This window comes from Condylura cristata, unplaced genomic scaffold (assembly GCF_000260355.1).
Source record: "Condylura cristata isolate star-nosed mole 26May11 unplaced genomic scaffold, ConCri1.0 scaffold00023, whole genome shotgun sequence".
Lineage (NCBI taxonomy): Eukaryota > Metazoa > Chordata > Mammalia > Eulipotyphla > Talpidae > Condylura > Condylura cristata.
The window spans coordinates 28,466,272-28,473,374 of NW_004567124.1; positions in this window are offsets into that span (position 1 = coordinate 28,466,272).

A 7,103-nucleotide genomic window follows, 5' to 3' on the forward strand; every position below is an offset into this window, starting at 1 on the left:
CATGAGCTTTTCAGTTATTACAGAGCTACAACTGCAAGTCCAGCACTGTATTAGGTTTTGGGGGGCATATAGATAAATAATATATAGCTTATGCCCTCAAGGAATTGATAAGCTGCATTGTAAATAGCCGACTGTAGTATAGGAAGCAATGAAATAATGCTAAATGAAGAAAGGGGAAGAAGACAGATAACTGTTGACCACAGTCTCTCCTGAGAGGCAGCTTATAAGACAGAGAACCATGTGTTTCCAGATGAGTTACTACCAAAATCCAGTGTTCTACTTGAGAGGGTTAAGAATGAGCCCTGTTTGCTAACCGGGGTTGAGAGGGATGTAAAATGAAACTCAGTTAATGAGGCTTTCTGAAAGCAAAAGTGCTTTGACTAGAGGCAACTCCCATTTGTCTAGTCATCCTTGTGATTTGCTCAGAAGTAAAGGACTTTGTTGTAAACACATTCTTTTCCAAAGGGCTTTTTCGACAAAAGAAGGGATTGCAATTCTCTCCGAAGGCCAAAAGAGGGCACTTGGAACTTTCTGAATGGCGCTTTTGGCTGCCTTTAGAGCAGGCATTTCGCATAGATTTGTTAGGAGGGTTTCTGACTCTGATAGAATAGTTCTGATTAAAATATGGTTTTAAATTCTAAAAGGGTGTGGAAGACACAGTTAATTAGGCTCTGATTCTAGTCTTTTGAAACCGAAGACATATTTATTTCTGTGCATTTAATATTAGTGATTGATTATCTTATTCCTTTTGAATTTATAGTGTAGCAATATATTAGTGTCAAAAGGAGCTGCTGTCTTGATACCAAAGAATATAAGAGAAAAAGCACTAATATTTATCTTCATCTTGAAAACTTAACTTTTGTGGATTCATTGCCAAATTTCTGATCAGCTGTGATTTATTTGGGGATTTGATTATGGAAGTCTTCCTTCCTTTTACTTTCCTTAAAAGACCTCCATTTCGTACCTGAGAATGTTGGACTATTTTGAAATCTGTAGGACTTTGGAAACTCATAAAGCTGTAAAGATAGGGCAATTAAGCTTGAAAATAATATCCTGAAGATTGGTTTGTGGAGCCAGGATAAACATGAATGATCAACTTTATCCACAATTACAAGAATTAGCCTTATTTTTGCTATGCTTTTAAGGACACTCCTCCCTAGAGGCCAGGATGAACTTGGAGATCTGTGGAAAGAAGATCAAGGAAACTACAAATTTTCATTAGTCATTTAGAAATAAAATAATGAACTGGACAGATGTGATTTAAACTAGGATTATTAAATGTTAGCCTCCATCCGAAGTGAACTGAGTTGCAGAATGATCTGACTACGTTACTTTTCTGCATTTTAGTTGCCTCCCTAATTAAATGGAAAAAACAATTGTCTTTCATTTTTTTAAAAAAAGATTTATTTATGCATACAGACATGGGGTACAGGCCAGAGGTGCAGGGGCGGTGATTGGATTCACCAGAGACAGAGTGGGGAACAGAACAGGCAGATTGATGCTACAGTAGGCGGGTCAGGAGAGGTCTGCCGCACCATGTGGGTCACCTCTGGGGCAGGTGGGGGTCGAACTCACACTGAAGCCGCTGCCACCAGCTTGCAGGGTTGTGTCCTAACCCGTTGAGCTACCAGGCAGGGCCACCCTTCATTTTTATCTAGCAGAATTAATTTTCATAGATACTCCTGTAAAATATATTGGTGAGTATGGATCATTGTTTTTTTTTTTTCATTTCTACCTCCCGTGACAAGCACAGTCCTGATTTGTAAGTAATAACCCAGTGAATATTTGCTGAAGGAATGAAAAAGAACACAGTGCTTTCTTCAGATTGCACATCTTATTAGTGTTTACCTTAATAGTGTTGATGATACTTTTCACATATGTGGTTCAGGTCCATTTAAGATTTCAGAACCTTGTTTTTTTTCTCAGTTACAGATCTTATTTTGACCCATTTGGACATAAAAGGTGACTGTCATTTATTGTTTTATAGGGATAGTTTTGAGGTGAAAGAGAATAGAGTATGTCAGCTTGACAGCACAAGCTAACTGTTTTGGGAAAGTTAGGGATGGGCCCCCTTTTAATAAACTATAATGTGAGGACTTGTATCTGGGTATCATGACTCTATATTGGATATACTGTGCTCTCAAAGGATATGATTTTTGCATCTTCCCATTGCGAACATAAGCATAAGCAATCATAACAATGTGATGCCACATGGATCTTCACAAAATTGAATGATATTTAACATAATTTTGGTGTTAAAGTGTGTTTTTCTGTTTTGTTTAATTATTTCTTAGAAATTGACAACTAAAGAAAATTGAAATGCTTGACTGGTTTACTCAGCCCTCTTATTGAAAAAAATAATAGAAGGTTCTATATGTTTTTACACATTTGCATTCATGTTTTGGCTATGCTAGAGAGTAGTTTTACTTTAAAAATGAAGGAGACATATTTTGTCATTTCAAAAATGTTATGCCATTTTTCAAATTGGATTTTTTCACCCATCTCTTGTTAGTGCATATCCATCCCTCATACTTGGTTTGCAGATAGAATTTAAAGTATCTTTTTGTTTGTTTTAATTAGGTTAATGGCAGTGTGGAGGTTCTCAGATCTGTAATAAATATATCAATTTAGAGTTAAGCTAAAATCATTATGAACTAGGTACCTCAATTTGCTCATCAGATTGTTCTGATTTTGATTTTTAGTTTTTATATTATTAGGAACATTTATTCTTTAAAAAGTCACATATTTCCTAAGTCCAAAGGGATTATTTTGTTAATATTTTCTTATAATACCATACCTTAACATTTTTTTTTGGCTTTTGTCAATTTTAGTACATTATTTTCCCCAAAATGAGGACAGCTAGTTATTTGTCTGCTGTCTTAATCTTATACATCTTTTGAAAGATATAGAAACTGAGTTTGTAAACTCTACTTTTGCTTGCTGAATGGTAGATATGTTTCTGAAGTGCTAATGAGCATCAAAGAGTATCTCATGTGGCAGGTGACTTATGGAGAAGCCACCTACTTGTTGTGGATGGAATTTGCTGGAGGTTGTCTCCTTCAGGCCCAGTACACCACTGGCCAGAGAGCAACCTGCTGGTGACTGTGTGATAGAAGAAAGAAAAAAGGAACCAGAACCAGGAAGAGATGTCTTACTCCTCTAGTGTCCTTTACTGATAGGGTCCAATATTGTTCCCTTGGCAAAGGAAAAAAGTTCCAAAGTAGTACAACTCTGGTGTCACAAAGCAGAGCAAAGAAAAATGTATTTGGAGCTGAGAAGTAATAAGTTGACAACTGGCAGAATGACTATGGAATTTATTGTCTAAACTAGAGAGCCAAGGAAGAGCCATTAATATTTATACTGAACAATAGATATAAACTAGTACTATCATAGGAGAAATTAAGGATATGTTTACCTTCAGAGCAAGTGGAGCCCCCTGAGGGGCTGACCTGAACCTGGAATAGGGGAAGAAAAGGAGAATCAGTGAAGAATACTGTAGATACAGGAAGTAGTGTATATTAATAAATGGGCATTGGAGATGCAAAGGAGATAAGCTTAATGTGTGGTATGAAAGGAAAGGAAATGTAAAGATAAAATGATAGTAGTTTTTGAATAAAAGGCTTAATGAATTTATCTTACTATCTTAATGTTAATTTCTATAAGTTAGGGAGTTTATTCTTTATAAATATATGCATTTCCCTTCTTACCTTTCTCATCTTCATTACTTTAATCAGCTTCATCAGATATTTATTGTACTGCTTGTCTTCTGCAGTTCTACAGTTCAGTTACTGAAGAAAAAAAGATTATTTGCTTAGAATTCACTGAAGGGAATTTAGTGGAGAATGTGTTTATTGTCAGTTTTTGAATATGGTTTTATTTTGTAAAACTTATATGTCTAAATAAGAGAAAATGGAAAAAAATAGAAAATTCACCTTTCAATAATAGATAGTACAATTCTGATTAAAATGAAATCTGTGCAGGTTATTTTTCAAGTGTATGTGTGTATGCATGGTGGGTAGGGGAGGTGGTAAGATTAGAATATTCTTAGCCTAGATTCTAGGAACATATAATTAATTTTAAGAACTAAAACAGGCAATTTTTCTTTAACATCTTTGTTCATCACCTAAATACAGCCCATAGTAATAAGATATTTATGAGAAGGCTATTACCAATTTCTTTATACACGTGATGAGGAAATGTAAACCCAGAAATTTTAAGTGGTTTATTGAAGTCACCAGCTAGTTCGTGGTGGAGGCAGGTTTCATGTTTCTCACATCACCATATCTTCTTTGCTAACCAGATGTCTTACTTGTTTCAGAGTTTATGGAGGTATTATTATGGGATCCCCATGGCCCCCACAGGCTTTGGGGCAAGACAGTTTTGTTTTGTTGGGTCTGAGGCAAACAGACCGCTACCTACCACCTGTGCTTGTCCCCACCCACCATCCTCCCTATCCCAGTGCCAGCTCCAGCTCCAGCTCCAGCTCCCTGGAACCAACAGGCCCTCCAGCCTGCCCTAACCTGAGTGCAGGCTGGGCTGGGCTGGGCTTTTTCTCCTTTTGTATCTGGCTCTAGGACTCTAAAATGGACCAATCAGGTGCAAGCTAGATACACCAGTCAGGTGTGAGCTAAATGGACCAATCAGGTTCAAGTTCACTTTATTAGTTAATTATTTTAACTGAAAAATAGAAAACATACTGATTGGTGCTAAAGGGTCCAATCAGATGGTTAGGATTGAAAATGATCCATTCAGGCTTATGGGCCGGCGGGGGGGGGGGGCATGGGAGAGGATATAGGCATAGCAAAGGCTAGCTTCAATTAGTGTGCAGCTAGACTCTGAATAGCAAAACAGGATTTGTTTTGCAGGGGCTCCCTTTCATTCACACATATCATTAAGATACTGAAGTTCCGATAAAAACATAGTACCAAAACAGTACAAAAAGAGTGCTCAAGAGTACCAAATAGTGCTAATGGACAGTGACTAAAGTACTGACAGTGGGTTCTCAGCCATGCACAAAACTCCAAGACCACTGAGGCTCAAGGTCCAACAACAGAGTTTATTTAAAAAACGAGATTGGGGAAAGGAAAGAGTTTTTGAGGCCATAAGTGGCCATCTATCTATCACAGATACTATCCACAGTGTCCTGAAGTCCCAAACAAATGTCACTCTGGGCAGCTGAGGTGACAGTGTTGCAGCCCACAACAGCAGTCTGAAGCTTGGGCCAGATGCTCGGCCAGAGAGCAAAATACTCAACAGCACCAGGAGGTGGCACCCCCCTTTGAAGAAATCAGCAGCTTCCCTTTAAAGAGGAAGCCATCAGACAGGCTTTCAAAAAGGATTCTGCTCCCAGCTTCTGAAGAGAGAGACACATTTAGCGGTCAATCTGTTTGATTCACCGTAACTTCATAGACTTAATAGATTCTGTAGACTTAGTGGATGGACTTCTAGACCTCCACACCTCTGAGACCTTTGCAAAGACTCAGCTGCTGTAACTGGCTCCATCCAGCATAGCCTGCAGAGAGCACTGTCAGGCTAAGTCCAGCATCTCAAAGAGCTGGTCACAGCCTCTGGTTCTCTGGTACCACCTCCTGGTGCTGTTGAGTATTTTGCTCTCTGGCCTAGCATCTGGCCCAGGTGTTAGACTGTTATTGTGGGCTGTGGCACTGAAATCTCAGCTGCCCAGAGTGACATTTGTTTGGGACTTCAGGACACTGTGGATAGTATCTGTGATGAGATAGATGGCCACTTGTGGCCTCAAAACTTTTCCTTTCCCCTGTCCAAACTCTGTTGTTGGACCTTGAGCCTCAGTAGTCTTGCAGTTTTGTGTATAGCTAAGAACTCACTATCAGTACTTTAGTCACTAGGTCACTGTAGAGCACTCTTTTTGCACTGTTTTGGTACTATTTCATTATTAGAACTTCAGTATCTGAATGATATATGTGAGTGAAAGGGAGCCCCAAATTCATATCTCTGGACATTTGCTTTTTTTTTTTTTTTTTAAGATTATTTATGTTTATAGAACTGGGGTATAGGCCAGAGGTGCAGGTGGTGAGAGGATTCACCAGAGATAGAGTGAGGAGAAAGACAGGCTGACTCACAAGTACAATGCTGAGGGGAGCAGTGGACGGGTCAGGAGAGGTCTGCCACGCCATGTGGGTCAGTTCAGGGTGGGGATCGAACTCATGCTGAAGTGGCTTTAGCTTCTTAGTGCAGTGCTTTAACCCGCTGCACCACCAGGGAGGGCCCTGGACATTTTCTTTCTTTAGGATTCACTTGTTGTGTTTCATGGCATTAATCTTTTCCCCTCCTCCATCCTCTCTTTTAGTTTACTTCTGTTCCTTTCATTTCTTGCCCAACCTCTCAAGATCTGAATTACTTTCTCCTCCTTTGTCAAGGTTTCACAAGTTTGGCTAACAGAGCCCCCATCTTGAGCCACTTTCCTGCAACATTTGTGTTCTCACACTGGTCCCTCAACAATATTTCCTGAGATCTGGTCCCCAAACTTTCTATCTAATTCTGACATCTGGAAACCATGTTGGAAAAGCTTTTAACATTTCTCTACAGCCCTACACATATTCCAGATAATAAATGAAAAGTATTTAAGAAAAAATGAGAAATGAATAGTTCTCAAAGTTTACTTCAGATTGATTTATTGGCTGACCTCTCTGTACTTTTATAACAAAATAGCTATTAAAAACAAGCCCATCTATTCCAGTTCACCATTTGTGACCCCAAGCCCCATTAAATTCATGACCAGCTTTCCATTGTATGGAACTCTGTAGAGATCTGAAGCCTATTTCCAGTATTTAACTACCCTGGTAAAACTGATACTGGAACATGAAGGAAAATACTTTTTGAACATCTCCCTTTTATAGATATTATAAGCAATCTTATTAAAATATGTATCAGTTTCTCTACTTCTCCTACTTTTTGATAGTGCCCATGCAGATAGAACTGAAGTTGTGCCTGCTTACTTTCTTTTGTGTGTGCCTTTTTCTCTGATACTGGTCATTGAAGCCTGTGGACAGTCATTATTTCCAGCATTTATAGAAATTGTAAATATGGATAGTTACCCCCATTTACTTAAATACACGTTTGCAAAA